The following is a 23,335-nucleotide window of genomic DNA, read 5'->3' on the forward strand; positions in this document are numbered from 1 at the left end:
AGACTTCGGGCCGATCAAATGCCATGCGTCAGCAACAGGGACGTATTAGCTTCGGCAACTGCTGTTCCATCACAGAGCCCATCGTAGCCGACACCAAGGAAAAGACTCGTGTGTGGCGGGATCAAAACATTCTGGAGGAAACTCAGTGGGCGGAGCTGCGAGTGCGATTGTCATGAGTGTCATTGCCGTTATCTGTAGAAAAAGTAACTGCGCGCTGCCAGAGATCAATAATGGCCCCTTCTCATTGAGGAAGTCAATACCGAGAATGAGGCCAAGACAATAATCATGGAAAACCAGGCAGCTGACAATGAACGCAGAGTAGCAGATGAGAACCTGAGCTGTGCACTGGTCGAGCGGAGTGACAATGTGTCCACCAGCTGTGCGGATCTGAGTGCCACACCGCCGTTGGAACGTTTTTTCGGTCTGCCAATTTGCCAGTTACAACCGAAAAATCGTCTCCGATGTCCACCATGCCCCTCTTTTGCTTTATTAGTTTCTTGTATTTATTGTGAATAAATACTTGCTCAATACGGGTAACTCGTCCAGTTCAATATCAGCAGCTACTTCTGGTCTTGGCTAGGCAAGACTTCTGTTGTGGTTTCATTTAATGAGACCTCATAACGTAGAGATAAGGGTCAAACCTCACGGAATATCTCTTGCATTTATAGTACGACCCGACCCGTTGAAATGATATAAGTTCTGTTGGCCACTAAGCAAAAGGTTGATCTATCGCGTGATGATGTGATGGTGCAGAACGTTGATATTCGTCTTTTTGATTGATGTGTGTTCAGGTACAGTATTTCTCTACGCGGAAGCACCGGCCGTTCGATGCTGCATTTGAGCTGGCCTAGGTAGCACATGACTGCAGGCCAGTATTTGAAATCCGTTTTGCAAAGCATGGCCCTAAGTAGCGCCAGAGATCCAAATGAGTACGCGATATTGGCTGAGCAACTTAATAATACATCCAGTGATGCCCCTGGCTGTCCATCACTTTCACAATATTGGCTGTGCAACCATGCAATACTGGCTCTCATGGGCTAGGTTAGCTAGAATTTTCTTACCCTTTGCCATTGCTGGTAGTGCCATCAGAGAAACATGGCTATCATGGGCCATATTGGCCAGAGTTCCCCCACTGTCTACCAGAATTGGATATGCCATTCTAGAAAGCTTTGCTATCATTCATCCAGTGTTAAAAGTACTGGCAAACGCTGGTAAAACTTCTGCCACCGGCTAAAACAATATGGCTAAGTTCAATTTTGCTACAACACGGCGAGATAGCCCATAGCGAAAAAAATGCTTTGCTAAAAATGCATTTAGGACAAATTGATTGATTTCCTATCTATTTCGCATTTTTTGTCCCTATGCTTAAACTGCAGTATGAATACTCTATAAGTACGCTACGAGTACTATTCTGATAATTCCTAAAAATGCATCAAAAATGCATTTTCTGCCCGCTTAGTATTTTTATTATGCATAAAAATGTACTAAAATACACATTAAATGGATTAAAAATAGACTAAAAATATACAATACATTACAAATAAGGAAAAGTATACAATAAATACATTAAAAGTATACTAAAACATACTTTAAAAACATTGCACTACATTATAAATACACTAAAATATACAATGAATAATTAAATATACATTCACTTCGGCTCGGCTTACAAAAGGATGGTTACTCGGATTCATCGGATAATACTGATCAATGATGTCAACAGCAGAAATAATGACTGAACTGGTTATAAGCATCAGGAGACAGACAATCTCAGATAAAACACGTTGTCCTCAAGAAGTCTATGCCAATGCAACGTCACGCGACCGGACCTGAACGGGAAAGATGTCGCCATGCAAGAAATGCCGACGGAAAGTGACGTCAGCAAACACGAACTACTCCGACTTAGCTTGGCTATTTATACCCCTCGTGAGGTGACACATAATCTTGCCTTGTGAGGCGCTTTTCGCGCAAAGACTCCGGGCCCCCATATTGTCGCACAAGCGTCGGAGTGGTTGCATTCGATCCTGCGTCTATTTAGAAACGAATTGTTAGTCGTAACTTGCGTCGTCAGGCGTTGGTCAGGTGTTGAACTATCAATGAACAACTGCAGCAGCGTCTATGGGAACCGGTCGGCCCTGCCAGCCGGGGTCCTTTTCGCTGGCATGCTCGGGCCCGTAGGTGCGCATGGCGCCCTTGCCGACACAATGCTAGCACGCTGTCCACACTTAACCTAAATGACTGGTGATTGCGTTTCTGGTAGAAGGTAACGTAAACGAATGGACGGAAAGAAAGAGTTTTCACTCTTCCCGGAAACGTGATTTCGAGCACTGGTTGTTCCACGGCAGCTTGAAGTGTGCTGCAAATATGCTGACGTGGACTACCCTTTTGTTAGAGTTGAAGTATACCACGCACGAATTAACTTCGTATTTACGAAAGTACACTTTAAATCCATTGCCAACATGTCATTTCCTGAAACGCGATTTAGAGCACTAACTGTTCAAAGGCAGCTTGAGTGTGCTGTAAATGCGTTTACGCGGACAGCTCGTTAGTTAGAATTGAAGTGTACTTTGGAGAAATTAATGCCGTATTTGCGAAAGCAGACTTTCAATACATTGCCAACATGCAAAGGCCATTTCCGGAAACGCAATTAGGAGCACTAATTTGTTCTACAACCGATAAAGTGTGCTTCAAATATGTTTAAAAGGACTGCCCGTTTATAAAATTGAAGTATATTTGAGAAGAATTTATTCCATATTTAGGAAAGTACAAATTTATTACATTGACAAGATGCTAAAACCGCACACTTATTTTTTCATGTGTGTGAAACATGCTCGAAACACGCTTTAAGTGACGGATACATGAAATGCAATAATTTCATATTTACGAAAGTACACATTTAATGTACTGACGAGATGCTAAAACCGCCTTCATATTTTTTCACGTATTTGAAACGTGCTCGAAACATGCTTTAATTGACATTTACTTCGAATGCATTAATTTCATATTTACGAAAATGCACAATATATTGGCAATATGCTAAAACCTCATTCATATTTTTTCATGTATTCGAAACGTGCTCGAAGCACGCTTTAAGTGAGGTATACTTTGAATGCATTAATTTCATATTTACCAATGTACATTTTTAATATAGTGACAAGATGCTAAAACCGCATTCATATTTTTTCACATATTTGAAATGTGCTCGAAGCATGCTTTAAGTGACGTATTTTGGCAAATTTTAAGAATATATTTTGAATACCAAGCATAAAACTTCAGGAACATACTTTCAGCATATTTTTAGTGTATTCATGATCACAAAATATGCTTGAAATGCATTTTAAATATCCCGAAGTATATTCCAAACGCATTAGTTTTCGCTAAGGGAGTTGACAATTTTTCGAACTCCTAAAAACTGACTTGAGCTCTCTATAAGAAGTGCGACACCTGAATAGGCCTGTCTCATCTCAGTTTAAAGTAGATGTTCCACGTTGATCCTTGAGATCAAAACACATGTTCGTGGAGCATGCTATAGCATTGAGCAGCATTTCAATAATAGCGCTGTGCTATTACTCTACTACTATTGCAATTCTATCGTAATACTTGTGCTACGCGCACTTTTAAATTGCTTTTGAGTCAAAAGATAATCGTCACATTGAATGACATTCGGACCAAAAGAAGTTCTGCGGTGCTTCAAAACGATTTATAAACACATTTTGACGCATTCCAAACGCATTCGCTCGTTGTACAGCAATGGCGCTGCTGCCGTCGAATTTTGTTTTTGTCTGTTCGCTGATTAGCGGTACAATGACGTGATGACGACTTCGGTGGTGGTCAGTGGACTGTGATAATACTACAGAAGAACCACTACAGTAGAACAGGTCTGTCACATGACACCGATGACGACACCATACAGATCAACGACCACAGATCTATAGAATTCCAACTAACCTCTAAAATTACATTTAAAAAGTCCCGTAAATTTAGCTATTAACTAATGCATTCTGGCGTGTCCTAGTGGTGATGATTCGTGTAATTATATATGGCTTAGCGAAGCCGCTAATCAAAAAAAATATTCTTTATTTCAGAAGTGCACAGACAGCTCACGCTGTTGACTCTGTCCGATTTCTGGACACAACAATCCGCCTTTCTGTCACAAAACATTACGCATTTGAAACCGTTCCGGCACGCTATGCTCGCGCTTGCATCTGGAAACCAGCACAAAGGCGCTTCCTTCTACAAAAAATCAGATACTTTCATTCTTTTCTTTTAATTAAAGATACTCTATTTGCTTCACCCTAGAGAGTTCACTGCCACACTGAGCAGCAGTTGTCTGCTTAATGGAGATCCTGAATCAAGCATAATAGCTTTGTGCAATTGCATTGGCTAAAACCGACTTTGTTGCAGTTAGCAACGCCCAGAAACGAATCAGTGGCCTCGTAATTTACAATTATACGTTGGGCATGTGCGAAATATTAGGCCGCCGCTTTATAAACGGACGCAGGCGCGGGATCTCTAGGCTTCCGTACGTCCTCCCCTGTGGGCGCGCTTTCTCCCGTGTTTTCTGTTTTGCTATTTCCTTCCTTTTCTAAAAACGTAGTGTTGCAAATTTTTGTTTTTTTGTGCATTTTATTGATCCCTTGTGTAATTTGCATTTGAGGGCTGTAGCTCTTGCTCACGTCTTTGTTCATTTACTGGCAATTTATTTTTTGCTTTCGAATATCGCCTCTATTGATGAAAAGCACCGGAAATAGTTGCGAAACAAAATTCAACAGGTCCATTGTTCGTTTTTACTCTCTTAAGTGAAACTTCGACACCAAGAAAAAATTTGAGGATTCATCAACAACTAGCCGATAAATCTACTGACAACTGGTGTTAGACCCGTGTTAACCTAGCTTGTTTCACACGTGCACCGTACATAAAGTTATAAAAGAGAGCGCATTGTTATTGCGTAATATTTTATTTCTTGTTTTATATTTTCGTTATATTGTAGTATCATTTTAAGCCATCTTGAAATAACAGAAGCCCCATCACCTAGTCCCACAAAACACGCGAGTCAATGAAGTCGTTTGAGAAATCCATCTCGAAGCTGCACGTTTTTAGCTTCAAAGTTTTTGGGCGCCCAACATGATTCTTTCCCTGGGGCTGTGCAACAACTCTTTGATGATACCGTGTTTCTCATTTCTGAACTGCCCATGAATCATTCTCCGAGAAATCTAAACCCCGTTCACATGTTGCAGACCCCTCCCCTCTCTCTTTCAAGTCCCATATCTCCACAACGCTTCTCCCAGTCGCACCTTTTTCAAGGAAGCGCGCAAACCCCCGACCCTGCAAAGAGCTATTTTTCTTTGTAATTTTACTCAATTTCTCCAAGCTGTTTGCCCTGATATGCAGTTACGCGAATCGTCATTCGTGCACCCCCCCCCCCCCCCTTCCACAATCTTCCTTTCTCCGCCTTTCAGCTGCCAATTTTTTCTCGCAATCGCAAAAGCTGTGAAAAAGATAAGGACTCCCCACCCTCCAGCAAACGCCCCAACGTCGTCTTCTCTGCCACTCGTCTTCGAACAGCGCGATGGATAACCACGACAAAGCCTTGACCAGACGGGTGTTGCCTTGGCTGACGCGGCGGCGCCCAACCGCACAACCAGCGCGACAAAAACGCATGCACACTCGAGTTGGCACCGTTCGTAGTCAGCGCAAGCGGCAAGCCACATCGAATACTATATCAGAGCTCCGATGAGGTTCAGTACCCTAGCGTGCAAGATCTTATTTGTAAGTACTAAAATTCTTTCATCTTTAGATATGTTGGGAAATAAGTGTGGTTTTGGGGGTAAATGTTCCTTGGGCTAGATGCAGCTGTACTTTTTCCAACAGGAAAAGAGGACAAAAAACACGAGGACGACATCTGTGTAACTACTCTCATTGCGAAATGCTTTCCTTTGACGTCGTGCGCGCTGCAAATTTGCCCGAATGGCAAAAACTTTATTTTTCGTCTTGGTTAGATGAATTCATCAAACATTCACTACTTTTTCTAACAGCGGTTTGAATTCGGATACATTCGTGAATACGTTTGCCATATACCCCTTTTGCACGACAGGAATAAGAATCTCTTAGTGTTCTACTGCAGACCAGTCGGTAAGGATATCTGTAGGACTTCCGTACTGTTTCTTTTTGGATTCCACACTTACTGGCGCATTAGAAATGTCGCAATTCCTTTGAAAGCTTTTCTCCAGCTTATTTCATAATGAAAAAGCCTTACTCTTGACTGTAATACGGGTGTTTTTGCGTGGTTTTCAAGTCACAGTGTCGAAACCCATATTAAAAGCGATTGATGTAAACTGTTTGATTTCTGAAAAGAAATAAACGTGGCCTTAGCTTCTTGCCTTCAGTGTATTTCCCAAGAAAGTGCAAGCCGTATTTTTAACCCAATGAAAAAAACTTTGTTTAAAAAGGTAGTTGTTACGTCCATGTGGAGGAGATGCTACAACCTGTGCATCTTTCTTTACTCGAATAAGAAATGAGCTCGCAATTTAGAGATACGTGACTTTGATGTTAAAGAAAATAATCCATTTATTTACTTCCACTATCAAATTAGTTTGTTTTTCTCGCATTGAAAATGTTTACTGTGGTTCGACAAGACGCATGAAATTTAAAGTTAAAAATTTAGTAGAAGAGAATTTTGGTAAATTAAATCCCATTTTGCGCAATTAAGGCGAAGTGTTTTCTTAACATAAATTGCAAATCATTCTGTGAAATATCTTCCGAGTGTGTTCAAGCAGACTCTGCCTAAAAATATGAGCGCTATTTAATAATTTTCGTTTTTGTCCTGTGACGGCCGTAATTAGGCTCATCATGACATTATGCATCTCATTGCAGGCTCGACACATCGTGAGGTCATCGTCCAAGAGCTGGTCGAGGAAGTTGTTTGAATGCGGTGCAACAATTAGTTCCCATATGACGCATCAGTTCACTGGAAGACAGCTCCGTTAAGCACTTTATGGATGCCTTAGCCGTGTAACGGCAGCGTGTCAAGCTGCGTTGTCGAACCGGAATCAACTGCACGGAGCAAATTTTAAATTAATGATTTTCCCCACAACCTCTTCTACCATGGTCTTGGGCCCTCCTTTCCCTTAATTGCTGGGGTGGCTGGTGGTAGCACAAGCTATCCTGCGTGCAATAGAAGCGTAATCCTTGTAACTCGAAGCAATAAATGTTTTTTTCCTGAATTATTTGTCATCGTCATTTATGAATAGTGCTATATAGAAAGTAGTCATGCTATGTAGGATGGTACATCATCAGTGCCGGTCACTGGCCAGTGGGGTACTTTTCTTGTGCACATTTTCGAAAGCTGAATAGCAATGCTCAAAAGGCAGGTATCAATGTTTTAAACCTGATTATGCCAGTGTTGGGAAACTGGATGCCGATATTCGAAAGCTGCATGCCAGTGTTCGAAAGCTGGAAAGCTTGTCCCAAGCCTTTACTGGCCACAATCGCAGACCGAATGTCAGGCCTGCGTTGGCCCAAAACTGGTCTGAAAGTCGGGCTAATGTGCCAGAATGGTAGCGTTCTGCCAAATGCCAGCGTAGGACGAACTTTCATGCCCATTTTTGCCAATGGTCGCCCGGCGTTTTACCAATGCTGTTGTGGTGTCTGTGGTCCAACTTCATTTTCTTGAAAACCAACCAGCAGGAGCTTTACACCGTGTCAAAGTTGCCACATATACTAAAACACTGTTCAAGTGAAGTTCAGCTTAACAGGTGAGCACATTTTTAGGTGAGAACACGGTCTTGTTTTCATTTCCACCAATGCACGCAGTTCATTTAATTTATATATAAAAATTCACATTTAAAGACATACATAGTAATGCAAATAACACACACCTTCAAGACTGGGAAGGAATGCACAAGCAGGTTCAATGGCAAACATACGAGCACCATGCATGAAGTACCATGCATTTATAAAAAGTTCAGCTAGGCATGCACGAATTGTGTGCTTGTAAATACGCTTGTCATTGCTATCTCGTGTGCATGTTTATTAAACATCCTGATCTGCGGCCCTGAGACATCTTCATGCATGGCTGTTTTGTAATGCAATCGGTCTTACATCCTTCTCCTGAACTCTGTTTAAATATATCACTAATTTGATCGCACGTCCATATGGCCGCGCTGACTTCCTCCTGGCAGAAATGCCACCTTTCCTAACCTACATAAACACCCCGTTTCAAATGTTTAGATGGGTCACTTTTTTTTTGGCCACTCCGAACGGCTCCTTGTCATCCACGACCTTCTAAACCTCATAAAGATAACGAATATTCGTGTCCTTCTCTTTTCAAAGGTTAGGACATTTACGGATGCTATCAGACCTCCACTAAATATCTTAAAACCAACTTTCTTTGTCTCTAAACTTCACAAAAAAAAAACCCTAAACAGCATGGTGTAATGCAACGGTAAAGTGAACAATTTTTTTTTCTTTCATTATAAGTGTACACGTAAATTTAAACATATTTAGTAGCCAGCTTGCGTTGGTATGTTTTGGCAGGTTTTTGAAGGAGCCGGTTTCCTGAAAATACCATGCCTACGCATAGAAAAGTTTGAATAAGAGCCCGAGACGGAGAATCAGTTTCAATCAAAATACGGAAATGTTAGGACCAGCATTGCCACGAGCTGTGGGACTAGAAAAAGCTCTGCAGGCTCACATTCTTACATTTTTTTAAACAGCTGCTTCCGCTAGAACCCTTTTTCTTTTGCTTCGCACGTTGTAGCAGTGTTTATAAATTTTCAGTTAAAATAAGAACAATGAACATTTCAGTCTTGCTGATCACTATTACTTGAAGTTGAATTTGCGAAGTGAGGCGTGTGATATGCTATCAGCTATTGATTTTGGTGCGAAAGGACAGCAGGAGTGAGGATCACACGAAATGCGTTCATCGCACTGGCACCTATTCATGGTCTCTGGCAGGACACTCCGATTTGGCCCTCAGCTTCCACCAAGATCGAACGCGGCCGCCGAAGAAAGCGCTCATTCTGAGCCACTGAACAGTTGCAGCGTCTTTTATTGGTCACGGCGTAAACGTTGACCTATATATTGATGTTGAATTACTTCGCGGCTTTTTAGCACTAAATGCTAAACGAGGCTTGTGCTCACTCCTTATAAATCGATTTGGCTGCTGTGTTCATTAACATCATTTCGTCTCCCAGAGTACATAAATGTCGACCACTGGATAAATTCACTAATCCTCAAAATTATGCTTGACGATCGGCAAAACTTCTAGAAAGGAGAACTCAGCATAAAACAGCGGGAAATGTGATTCCTATGTTATGATTGTACCTACCGTTCCTCACGACATTAGCCTCAAGTGCGGCTGGTTTGCCGACAGTCTCTCTGAAACAGCTGGCATTTGCAGACATATGCACTGCTACCATACAAAAAGTCATGTTGCAGCTTTTTTCGTATGTTGCAATAAGCAGGAGGCTTATCAAGAGCGGTAACCTTAAAGTGATCTTTATGGGGCCTTCTTGAATGCAAAGCCTCCCTTTTCATGTTTCCGGGTTTGCACCCACCAGTGAAGCTGGAACCGTTGTAGCATAGACATATAGTTAGTATTTTCGTAGAAACTAACGACAATTAGGAGGTACTTAACATTTAAAATATCATTCCCTTTGTTTTGCAAAAGACGGTCGGAACACATAGCAACAAAACCCTGTGGTTACGTTTTCTGTGATGAAGACCACGTGCTATTATCAACGCCTTCGTTGATAGCGATCAAAGCAGAAAATTTATTCAAAAGCACAGACATCCACTCTTACGCAGCACAATACACAAACGTCCTTGAAGTATTCTAAACCAGAATCATCACTCCAAGCAGCCACACTTAAAGTTTAGTGCTTATAACTACCGCAAATTCTCAAGCTACTGCATCCAGCGTTTAGCATCGCATATCTGCGATGGCATAAGTATGATATCGTGAATTAGACTGTTGTTGCTAAAATCACTTGTACCAAAACTGCAGGACACACAAAACAATACATTAAGAAGCTTTGCCTTCAGGCCATGAGGGTGAACAAATATTTTTAAAAGAAGGCCGCTTATGCTGCTGCAGACTAAAAGAAGACGGGGTACCTGAATGCACAGATTTTCAAATCAAGTGTCGCACCTATATTACTGTATAGCTGATTCTTGTTGCCGAACATAAGCTCGGTACTATAAGTGCGATATGCTTTACACGGAAACTGTATGACACGACCAGCTTTCGTAAGATCAGCTCATAGGCAGTCTAAATCACACCTAAATGCACCGTCGAGTCTGGTTTATAAATTTTACGTCGCCAGAAAACTAATATCACAAGGAACTCCTTTCATACCTGGAGCGAATGTCACTGTGTTGGCTACCGTGGAAATTCTCTTCGCTGAATTTTTCTTTGCTGGCCACCGCACATCCTGCCCCTGCTACTTATTGCGGTGAACGTGACTGACATCCTGAACCTAGCTCCTCCTTTGTAAATCCTGCGTCAGGTGGCAATACCGTAGATGACTGGGACCGCTCTGCGACCTAATCTCAATAATTTGTGGCTGTAAAGAAGAGCGCTATATCGCTCTAGCAAAGAGGCGAGAGGTTTCCATCTCAAAAGCCATCCAGTGAACCTCCCACCTATGCCATGAAGCTCAAATCGAGCTTATGGGCCGACGACTTTGACAGCGACCGCGTGTGACTGGCAGAAGCGGTTCCTGTATTAACCTTCCAATTAGTTTCCTTAATTATGTTTGATTAGGAAAGCACCGATTATTCCGATTTCTAGCTTTTTGATGAGATATAATTTGTTGTTGAATGTTGTTTTTTAAGGAGAACTGCCGCTAATTATCAGCGCTGTTTTGTGAAGTTGCTCTATTGCTGCTTTTTGCAACATTTTTACGGCGTGCAATCCAATATTACCATAAATATACTTCACCCGCCTTACCAGCAAGTATCTCTCATTGGATCTCTTTTATCCTGTCGAATTCTGAAATATTTTTCGGTGTACTTTAATAGCGCGTAAAAGTAAAAGTGCATGAAAAGGACCTCAAATCTACAAAAAACGATATTCGATCACATTCGACACCCATTTAATTTTTCAATCTGTGGGTTAAAGTGGGTAGTACACCCAGTGTAATTGCATTTTTATGAAGCGCGTAGAATGGCGGGCTATATTTTACTGCTCTCTTCTATGGAAAATGTACTTCTCTGGTGTTCCCTTTTATGTGTTTTGAATGTCCTTCCTACGTTTTATTTCCAGCACCCCAAGCGGTTGTTCAGGAGGCAGGCCTCATATAAACTTATGCGCATTTCATTCACATCAAAGATTTGTTCAGCTGTCAGTGCACTCCATGATTTCCCGGCCTTTCGACTACATGACTAAACTCTATGATACTCGCAGAAGTGCAGTTCACTCATGTTATTGAGTATATTGTGAGTCAAAGTTTTGCGCAGATTATTGCTCAGTAATAGTAAGCCACTGAATATTTGATTCATTTCAATGGCGGCACTGTATAAATGTTTGCTTCTATTGCACAATGCTTGTTTTCTAAAAAATCTTTGAGTTTGGTCATCACAACACTTTTTTACACACGCAATTACCTCATCGTTATCTCTAACCTTTTTGACGCGCAGACGGGCCTACAGTTGTCCAGACACAGAAATCCGAAAGCAAGTCGTGGGTGACTTAATGAATCAATGAATTCATGAAAGCTGTGTGGACAATCCTCAAAGACACCTTGCAAATCATCGCACGGATTTTTCCTGGTTAGCATCTGCTCTCTTGTCAAGAGCAGTGGAATGCGTCTAGCAGAAAATTACCTATATCCCATTCGTTCCAACTGAGTTGAGGTGACTCTATTTGCTGTATCTGTGTGCTCTATTTACTTCGTCGTGGTGATGCACCCGTCGTTATGAATGACTTCATCGATAACTGACGCATTTTCATTGGTTATGACGCTGTATGGTCTACGTTAACGTCGAAGTACCTGGATACTGCAATAATTCCACCGAACACTCTTAGCCAAAATTAGTCCCGTGGGAGCAATAGCAGCCGTTAATCCCCGTGAGCAACGCAAAAGGAGCAACTGCGACCGTGTGCGTGCCGTGTGCAGACTTCATGGACGAAATGCTTAGTCCTTGGCCTGAGAAAGAGTAACTGAAGGACGAACGACAGAATTGGCTTTCTCTCCTTCGCTGTTGCTTCCCAAAGATGGCGGTGCCCCTCAAAGTAGAACCCGTCGCTTCATACTGATTTTGCCGTTGTTACTGCCCTTTCAGTACATTCACTGGAGACAAATTGGGCACCGGTTTTTCGCTTCGTCTCGTTTGGCCTAGAACAAAACGTATGAGTGATAAATATGCTTTATCTTTCATTTAGAGCGACGATATTGCTGCTGCTAGACTTAAGGGGTGCGTCGGTTTGTTTACGATGACCTTTGCCGTCCTAACAACAAGATGGCGCTACTAGTCTCCGCTTATCGTTCATTCCCTGTTTGCACACGTTAAACTAAAAGGGCGATTCTGAGATATGGCGTAAACTCCCGCAAAATACGTGCGTTTAGCGTATGAAAGCTTGCTTACACAAATGGTCCATAGAGAGCGTCGCTTTATACACTAACCGTATGTTTGTATGCCAATAGTGGCGAGGTGGTGGCAGTGAGGTCTGAACGAGACAGCATTATGGCGGCGGCGGATGTCGCTCGCTCTCGCCGGCGAATTTCCAAGTGCAACGAGCCATAAGGCGAGTGGCAGCACCGCCGCGGTTCGTGCCGAAGAGAATGCACTGTTTCGCGGGAAAAAAAGGCTTCAAAGAATTAAAGCTACTGGCAGCTGGGAAAATGGACAAACAAGTACTACTACGAGCTTCAATACTTACCGAATGTGAGTTGAAAGGCTGAGCGTTGAGCTTGCATACGTAGTTTCATATCGTTGCCGTTTGTTTACGAGCATATCTGATGCTCCGTGAGTGCCAGCGACATTTATCGAGACGATGAGCGGCAAATATTCTATTCCGCAACGCCGCTGCCTACCAGTAAAAAAAAACGAAGTGAATGACAGCCTCCTGTATTAGTTTTCAACAGGCCGTAATGTGTAGCTGCCTGTTGCCACAAATAAGACCATCTTGTCTGAAAAAAAAGAAAGAAAAGAAAGCAAAGATTTGTGGTTGTTAAGTAGCGGCTGGTATGTATGCACGGTACGACACTTCTTTTTTGGCCAAAAACGCGATATAATTCAGTGTGCGTATACATTAAGCCTTAACATAGCTTGTTGCACAATCATATGACAGCAAGTTCACCATACTTTGCTCTCAACAGCAATACGTTTCATTAAACTGCGAGCGTTAAACCCAAACAATCTGCGTTGCTCCGCGTATATATTATAAGGCGTTTACTTTCAACAGCGGAACGTCTGCAAAGGTGGCCTGGTGATATCCGTGCTTGGTTCCAGATCCAAAGGTGGTGAATTCGGATCCTGGTATTTCAATGTTTGTTGATATCTGCTTCCTTTAATGTTGTAATAACTGGCAAGGGTAGTGTAAATGTTATATGTAAAACGTGGTTCCGCCCGGACTATCCCGCTATAGATTGCGCTGCAAATCGCTCTTCGTTTCCGTTTTTTCTAGGAAAGGCTGCTCCCAGGGACTGCACCCCTTTCCTATGGGACCAACGGTTGCACCCTTTGCAGTTGATCCCGAAAAGGACTAATGGTTGTGGCGAATCAATCGGTCCCCAAAGGGAATAACCTCTCACCCCCTTTTAGTCCTTTTTGGCTTAGAGTGAAACATTTCAAGCAATCAAAACATGTTACTTCTATGTACTGCATTACCCCCATAGACCAGGAACAGCTTCCACCGAAATAATATTGTTGAGGTATCGAAGGGATTGTAGACGAATGCGATCACAGCAGGTTGGCATAGAAGGAAGTCACGGTGATCATGCATGGCGGCGCACATGAAACAACATGTTTGATATGGGTTATAAATCATTGATATGGCTTAAAGTATAAAAGGCTAATGTTTTTACATTCAGAATTTAGCTTCTTAAGCGCAATATCTACAACCTTCAATGCCTTTGCACAGAAACAACTTGGAGACAGACAATTTGTATTTATGGTTGAGTAGCCGCGTTGTGAAGTAAACCAAGGGGTGTCCGAATTGCACTACAGAACTGCGTACGGGAAACAGGCGAATTTTAGGAGGTGTTCTTGACGGCTTCAATCTGGCATAAAGAGGGTATATTTCGAGCAAAAAAATTTATACAGGGGTAGATCCCCTGATTGTTTTCACTAGCCGTAAAAATTTCTTCGAAATCAAACGCAATATTCGAGAAAACAAATTTATACAGGGATAGATCCCCTGATTGTTTTCACTAGCCGGAAAAAATTCTGCGAAATCAAACGCAATGAGGAACCTTATATTGTAGGCATTTATCCAAGAGAGAGATCGCAGGTCACTGATTACTTCTAGCGTCGCGTTTTTTCTGTGTTAATTCCTACCCTTGCGAGGCTTTTGCAATATTTTTTTTGAAAGCGAAATTTATTGCCCCAGGGCATCAATGATAGATGAAGGTGTGGTGATCTAAATGAATGGAAAAAGGTTAGCTGATTTGATGAAGTCCAGTAAAGAACGATGGTACGGTCCCTGCGTCCAGGCAATGTATGACGAAGGGTTGCTTGGTGAAAGACCTGCTACCATCAGGTGCGGGATCCTTGTAGGCTTGAGAGCTGGGCACTCCCACAGCAAGTGATGAATGTCGTCCTCAATGTCCTCGTGTTTACATACCGGACACCTTGGCGGAGGAAACAATTCTCGGTACTGAGGCCACTTCCAAGTGATGGCTGGTGTGAGGGCAACCCCGACTGAGGGCAATCCTAAGCGCAACCTCCTCTGCACGGGTAAGACCGCGGGGGAGAATTACCGCACACGGAGGGCTGACAGCACGTGTGCGGCGCCGGAGGAGTTCCTCTCTTGATGAAAGGAGGGTAAAATTGTCCAAATGAAGCAGCCGAGGTGGTTATGAGTTTGGATTCGCAAGACGTGTCACTAAATCTGCCTGCCTTTGATAGGTCAGCAGATCCCGTGAGACCCACTCTATACGTACTCGCTGCGGGATGCGTGCCGCGAGCCGGTGGATGTCCTGACATATCGTTGGACAGCGGCTAACACGTCGTAGCAACCGGACAACTTGAAGGGCGTCAGTGGGGATGACAACACGGGCCGCAGGGAGCGTAGTTAAGTCGGCCACAGAGCAGAGTGCTTTTGAATTGCAACGAGCTCAGCACAAAAGGACGAAGGAGGTTCCGTAAGCGGAACCAAGAGGTTTGATTCAGGGCAGGTCTGCACGGGCAGTAGATAGCTGTTGTTGCTTTGCAGTCTTGTTTGCTTGCGTCTACGTAGACAACAATGGATCCTTCAGGCCGGCAAGCATCTTGTTCCTCAAATTTCTGGCGAAGCAATGATGCCGAATGAGCAGATGTTTGCCGGCGATTATCTGTTGGCTTGTTGTCGCTGAGCTGTACAAATTTCCATGGGGGAAGAACTGGTGTTGGCGGCTGAATAATGGAGTGTGACGTTGCATAAGTCCCCAGTGCATGCGTGGAGTGCGGTAGCCTGGCCTTAAGGCTGCGCGCTTCACGGCGCTGCTGCACCAGCTCATCAATGGTATTGAGCTGCGCATTCTCTTGTAAAGCTATGGCCGGGGTGATGCGTGGAAGGCACGTAATGGTCCTCATAGCCTCTCCGTTCACGGATTCAAGGCAATCCCATTGGTCTCTTGTAAGATGTTGAAACTGGACTTGATAAACAATACGTGGCTGCAGAACTGCGCTCACCATTTGCCGTGCAACGAACGAGCCTGCGCCACCAGTTTTAGGGGCAATTCTTCTAATCAAACCCAAAGTCTGAATAGCTTGCCTTTTTGCCTGAAAAGCCATGCAGTCGCTGATCCTGATTGGTGAATCATTGAGCCAAGGATTTTTACGCTGGGACTTTCTTGTAGTGGGGTGCCTGATAGACAAAGACGGATTGGACTTGCAGCAAGTTTACGGCGTCCCCAGCGGTTGGCGACTGACGTGTATGTTGTTTTATGCACGGATAGCTGAAGTCCGATGGATGATGCGTAATTACAGGTAACATCCAAGGCAGATTGAAGGCAGGCTCCTGAATACGGAGATCTTGGTGAGTACTCCACACCGTGATGTCGTCAGCGTACTGAAGAAATTTTATGTCACGGATGTCATGTAAGCGCCAAGCCAGTGAGTTGAAAGCAACATTAAATAACGTCGGCTACAATACGCATCCCTGGGGCACGCCGCAGAGAGGAAAAATGATCCGACCGCTTCGCCGCTGAGGCATATTGCAAATTTTCTGCCTTCCAAATATGATTGGACAAAACTACGCACTCTCAGAGGGAGATTAAGCATGTCAATGGAGTTCATAATGGCTGCATGACTGATGTTATCATATGTCTTTTCAACGTCCATTGCTAAAACAGTACACCCATTGCGGCTGCGGGTAGATGACAAAACTGCAGATGCTAAGACGGCCAACCCGTCCTCTGTACCAATTTTCTAGCTAGCATTTTCTCCGCCAGCTTGCACAGCATAGGAGGTAAGGAGATAGGTCGCAAGTTGGCGAGGTCCGTCGGAGGCTTTCCTGGTTTTGGGATAGGAATCACGACAGCGGGTTTCCAGCTCTCGGGCACTACGCCATCCAATCATACTTTGTTTATGGTGTCAAGTAGTTGAGGGAGTGCAGTGCTAGTCAGGTACTTGTACATTTCGTACTGAATATTGTCCGGGCCGGGCGCTGTTTTCCGTTTCGCATCATCTATCGCAGCCAGCAACTCAGGCATAGAGAATGGACACGCAATTCCATCTACGTCGACATCAGACGGCATTTGATATGCATGCGCTGGGATGCCTGCCATATTTAAACTAGCGGGTGAAGAAGACACAGCATCGTATTTCGGGAAAAACTTTCGCGCTGCTTCTTTGGCGAAATCATCTGGCGACACGTTCGCCGCGAAGCATGTGGTTGCCGCTGCGTCAGTCGTACGGCGACCGCGTTCCATTGTACGGAATGTTCGCCAGAGAGAGGCATTTAAGGATTTTGCAGAAAATTGTTCACACCACGCATGCCACTGCCGCCGAGAGAGGTCGCGTTCATATTTGCGTGCCTTAGCTGTAAGATAGTGCAATCGCATACGTGCCTGCGACGAAGTAGGGTCTCTCGTAGCAACCAGCTCGGCTTGACGGCGTGCCGCCCACAAGTTAAGAAGGCCGAGGTCTGGTGCCGGTCAACCAACATCAGTCCAGGTGGTAGTTGTAGCACTGTTGAGCGCTGTTTGTATGCGCTCAACAAGGTTTGGAGAAAAATCTGAGGATTGTCCATACAGGAGCGGAAACTGTCCAAGTTGATCACAGAACATTTGTAGCGTAAAGGTCAGAAATGTGAGGTGTGTTGACCGATGATAGGGTGATGATCACTTCCCCAGCAGTCTGGATCCATGTGCCAGGAGGGAGTACCCGGTCCCGACCACCACGTCAAGTCTGGAGCATAGGAAGCACTGCGAGTCTTACGCACTGGCCGTGTTGCTGTCCCAGGATGGTTGAAAAGCACAAACTGGGCATCCGTCAAGGCGTCCCGCACACGCCTGCCACGAGGGCTTGAAGTGGGGTACCTTCAATCCTGGTGAGGGGCGCTAAAGAAGTCGCCTCCGACTAAAATCAGACACCCGGGATACTGCCGACGGACAGTTGTTAACCAGCCAAGATTAAAACGGGACGAGGCACCACTGGCTGGCCTAACGTAAAATGAAACGGCCACAACGGTTCCCTTCTTAAGTTTCGCAGCCACTGCCACTACGTCTTGATAAGACGTGCAACAGTTTTCGAGAGCAAGACGTACATGCGGAAAACGTGAGTCCACATACACCGCCGTCTTTCCCGGGATAGGAGCAGTTTGTACGCGACGGTCTGTCATTGAAGGAGACATGTAGGCACTGAATCCTGGAATTGATGGCAAGGCGTTTGCTTCCTGTAGCAGCATGGTCCATTCCTGGAGCTTGTGAATTTGTAGTCGGGTCTTGAGCTCTCCCACCTTCGTGGAAATGAATCTGCAGTTCCACTGCAGCACACCAGCACGACTGGAACTTGCCATTTCTAGTTACTAGCTCAAGCGCTGTAGAATCACGGACGTCAGGTTGGACAACGGGGTGACCATAAACCGGAGCAAAGAAGTCGCAGAGTTGTCCAGTGGAATTGCGGTAATCTGAAAAGAGGCGGCAGGAAATGGCGCTAGTGGGCGGCAGGAAAGCGATGTTTCTGCGCCATTGATAGATGCGGCGCATGATTCCGCTGCCCGTCTACGTCGAGCGAGCAGTTCACGGTGCTGCCGGAGCTTGGTGACCTCCGCTAAAAGACGTGCGATTTGTTCGTCGACTGCGGCCATATCGTCCTGCGGGAGTTCAGGCACACTGCGCTGCTTTGCTGGCTGTTTTCGGATGCGTTCTTTTCGCACAGTACCGTTAAAAGACTGCTGAGCTGAAGGATCATGCGAGGTGTGCTCAGGGAGCTCCGGCCACTCGTCGTCATCCCACTGGAGAGCTGCGAACCGAATGAATGTCTGCAATGAAGTTATACTGTCTTGTATTGGCCAATGCTTAGTCATTCGACGACGAGCCTGTCGTGTTGCTTTTTGTTTTGTCGGACAGCTTGGAGATGTTATCTCGTGGTCGTTGGATTTGCAAAGGCCGCATCCGTAAGCCACTTTCCCTTTCGATGTACTTTCACCGGCAGCAGTGAAGGGGCAGGATTTGCGCATATGTCCAGCACGGAAGCAGTTATAGCAATATACTGCACTCGGTTTATATGGCTGAGGCCGTAAAATACAGCCATAATAGTACAGACGGGCTGGTAGTGTCAGAGGGCCTTGAAAGGTGACTATGCAAGAGCACCCCTTCCTCATGCGTCGGGCCTGGATGACACGGTGCGTGGGACAGTACAGCTCACGCTGGAGGGCAGTTTGATCCTCAGTGATATCGACGTTGTAGACGACGCAGCGCTGCAAGTCGGAGCCTTCAACTAAATACACTTGTACTGGCACTGAGATTTCGCTTGTCAGTGAAATACTGGTGAGCGTTTGCAGCCGTTCTACGGCAGTCAGAGTCGGAAGCCACACTGCAATGGTGTTGGACTTTGTCCTCGCTTTGAAGCCCCGAAAACCTTTGGTTCCGAGGCACGCACCCAAGTTAGCTTCTAAAATCTTGTTGGGTGTATCCGTGAGGCTTTTGTTGGCCAGTGATTTAATGGTCACTTTGTAAGAAGACAATCTGGGTGTAGGCTCCATCGAGTTCTCGATCGTAAAACAATTGCGCTTACCTTGGAAGCCATCACTTGCCGAAAGTGGAATCGGTTGGCTGTCGTTTTAGGGACGCTTGCGAGTTGCGCGAGGGCACTTTTGCACAGGTAGAGGTGCCGATAAGTCCATTGGAATGCCCTGTTCATCATTTCGGCCGGTTTGAGGCCCATCCGGTGGTGCAGAGTTGATGGCCATATGCTCTGGTGGCAGATCACTCACGAACAGTCCGACATTTCGGGAAGGCAGGAGGGGTGCATCTGCCGATGTACCAGGAGCACAAAGCTGGACCTGGCGCCGCGGATCAGGTGTCGACCGCCTGGCAGGTGATGCCACGAGAGACACCAGCATAGCTACCTCCGCCAGCGTGGCAGCGGAAGCATTAAGCCTAGCGTCAGTGCCCAGCTCAGCTGCATTTATGCATGGTTCCCAGGAGGCCTCAGACGGTGGGAGGACGTCCGGAGCTTCTTCAGAAGACGAGGATGCAGTTCTCTTCAAATATGGCACGTATTTACGTGGATGGCGAGGTTTTTCTGAAGAGCGCTGTGCAGCCACTTTAGCAGGGACACACTTCTTCTTCTTCCCAATATTTTTAATTTTTATGGCTGCCTTTGCGCTGCAGTAGTGCAACACAAGGAAGGAAAAATTACCTTTCTTTGATGTTTTAGCCACGAAAACGCATCAGTATGCGCCTCTAAAGAAATTCCCGAACCTAGCGTCGTTATGTCGGCCCTCTATTCCTGGCCTTGGCTAAAGCCTGTATCCTGAGCATCATGTTCATGCGGTATAGCGGCGGGGAAGCGATCTGCGCAGTTCCTAGTGCGTTCGTAGTGCGTTCACTCAGCAATGAAACTTTAGACTTATCCGGACACAGCCCTTGTGGACAGCCTGTCCAGTAATGTGAAACGCGTATTCACATCATACTTGTTATCACAAGCGGTTCTCTATATAAAATATTTCCAACTGGGCGTGACCGTACTACATGAGGCGTTGTCCTGCTTATCATTCTGGCTATCACCTCCGGCCGAGAACTCGATCGCGGAAAAAAGAACTCTTAATATAGTTTGATTGGTGTTTAACTTCAACGTATGCTTGGCGATTGAAAATACTCAACAGTACACAGTTGATGGACATACGATAAAAGGAGAGCACATGCCCGCACTAATAACCAGATTCTTTGCCAGCCTTCATCGGCATACACCACCAGAAAACGTGTTGTTGGAACTCAAAATAAAAACAACCTGCAAGGAACATCATATATAGCAACGTGTATATATCAGTAGAAAAAGCCCTTGAACCACGATTGAAAACAAAAAAGTGGCTCAAAGACTGACACAAGTCAAAAATTTTTTACACAGGTCCACATGAAGTAAGTTTTCTAAGCTGGCACAAATTCGCTGTCAACCTTATTTGTGAAATGCCTACGAAATTTTGTACAATAGAAATTGGGAGAAGATCCAGCGCTCTTGCATTCGGGTTCAGTCTGTTCAGAAATAGGTTTTTCCCGAGAATGCCTGAAAGCGTGATAACTGAAAGGGTGGTCGAAATTATTCCGGAGTCCTCCACTAAGGTACCGTTCTTCTCTCTTCTTTCACTCCTACCTTCCTCCCTTCTCTTACGGCGCGGTTCGGGTGTCCCCCCAGATGGGAGACAATTACTTGCACTATTTCCTTTCCCCAAAACAAGAATTTTAATTTTCATGCGGGAAATAACTTGCGGCGGCCTTCATCGAATTTCACGCTTTGAGAACAAAAGACTGTGATTAATATATTCAGTGGAACGCAGGCTATGCTTATTCTTACATGAAGACGCGCCTATGTTGTCGCTTTTTTCGGTGCATTATAGTTTAATCTTTTATTTTTATTTTATAATATGGATACTTGGCGGCCTGCTGTTGTTGAGAGAACGTTTTGCAAAATTTTCACTTGTAAGTAAACTATTTGAGATGATAGAAGCACCTCAGAATCGCGCAAGTTTGCATTTCTCAGGATTGCAGCCGCCATTCTAGACTACCTAGCCCTAGCATTGTTATCCTTATCGATCAAAAATTTAGAGCCAAGCAGTGACATCGCATTTCTATGTTTACTGCAGAGCTAACCGACAGTCATCATGGTTTAACACTGCACTATGAACGACCATTTCGCTCTTCAACAGCCAAAGCTTTCCGCGTCCATTCGGCCGCCTTTCTTGCTGTTCCTTCCTCTGTCATTTAACTTCTTCAAACTCCCTATTATCCTTTATTTCCGCTGCCCCAGCTCAGGTGCCATCGCCCCAGTTATTGCAGAGACTGGGGTTAGCAAAAATCGTTTATCTTTCATTTTATTATTACTTTTATTAAACAATTCCTACTACTACATTCGGCCGCACGCACCTATTTAACTCTTCTGCACGGCCACGCGCTTTAGCGCGTTTGAATATTCTTTCGGAGGGCATTGCTAACATATATGCGTGACCCATTAAGATTCTAAAGTTATTGTACACTTGCTTGTAGTTGTTATATCTTGTGTATAGAACATACATGATAAAAGCCAAAAGTCACCGAAACCGAACAAGCGTAGGGGATGTCTTTTTTACTATCTGTAGTTTTTATCAGTGGCAGAATAATAAAAGCAGAAGAAAAAACAACCACAAGCCGCCGGTGGGATTCAATCCCACGACCTCTTAATTTCGCGTCCGGTGCTCTTAGGTGGTCGTGGGTTTTGATCCCACCAGCGGCTTGCGCTTGTTTTTCTTCAGCTTTTATTATTCTCCCAATGATAAAAACAACAAATTGGAAAAACGACATCTCTTATGCTCCATGGTTTCGGTGCCGGTTGGATTCCGTCATGTATGTCATAACGAGCACATTTTTAATTCCCGTTGAATCGTGTATAGAACGTTCATTATGAGCAAGGTCAAACATTACAGTGCCGCTTGCCGCAGAATATTGCATAAGGTCGGTACATATGATTGCGAATATAAATTTTCGTTATATTACCTGCTATTCTCTTGTAATTCAAATTGCAAATTTTTGTTTCCGTTTCTAGTGTTAGATAGTTCACCTCCTTTTCTTTCGCTTCCAATACTGTACTCCCTCCGCCACACGCAGTGTTTCGTATTTAGAACCCGTGAGCCGCATAAATAAATAAAAAAGATTATCCTCTCGCCTGCCGCTTTTATTTCTCCTGCACACTGTTTCGCGCAACTAAATGCGAATTAAAACCGCAACAAGGTCCGGCAAGCTACATGTTTAACTTGCTTATTTGCACAATCTGTGCTCTCTGTTTGCTTCTTCCTTCATATGTTCGCCATGTTCAAATAGATATTTTCGTTTCTTTGCGGATGCATGTTGATATCTGCTGCCCGTCGGCTTTATTGACTTCAAAAACGCTGCGGACAGCCGCAGATTTTTGCTTAGGCTACGCATGGGTACGGTGTTAGGAAAATGCAGGACACAGCAGTATGCATAGAGTTCCCGCTAAGCGAATGTCGAGTCCAGATCAAGCAGTCGCTGGTAAGTTTGGTCGTATCATGTAGCTGACTTTACACAACTGTTCTTGGTGGACAAGTGAACCTAAGAAAAGGAAAGCGACAAACCCACTGCTACTGTATTCATGACCGAACAGCGGTAACTACCGAGTGCGTGAGAGTGTGCTGCATTAGTCTAATATAGACGGCCTGCAAAGCGGGAAGGGAGACTCCTTCAAAAAGCTTACGCAGGAACTATTCAATTGCCGTAGTAAGATGGATAATATCATGGATCATAATTTTAAAATTTTTAAATCTAATGATTTAGAAAACAAATCAATTTTGCATAATGTCTTATAGGTGCCCTCCGTAGTTGGGAATTTGAAATTGTAGAAAAGCATGCTTACCTTAAAACACGATTATGTTTAATCTGCGTTCAACCCATAGCCAGCACATAAATTGTACTGCGTCGCTGCGGCCGCCACTGTTCGTTTGTGGGATGGGGAGAAACATGGGCAGTTCATT

Source organism: Amblyomma americanum, chromosome 8 (assembly GCF_052857255.1).
Source record: "Amblyomma americanum isolate KBUSLIRL-KWMA chromosome 8, ASM5285725v1, whole genome shotgun sequence".
Lineage (NCBI taxonomy): Eukaryota > Metazoa > Arthropoda > Arachnida > Ixodida > Ixodidae > Amblyomma > Amblyomma americanum.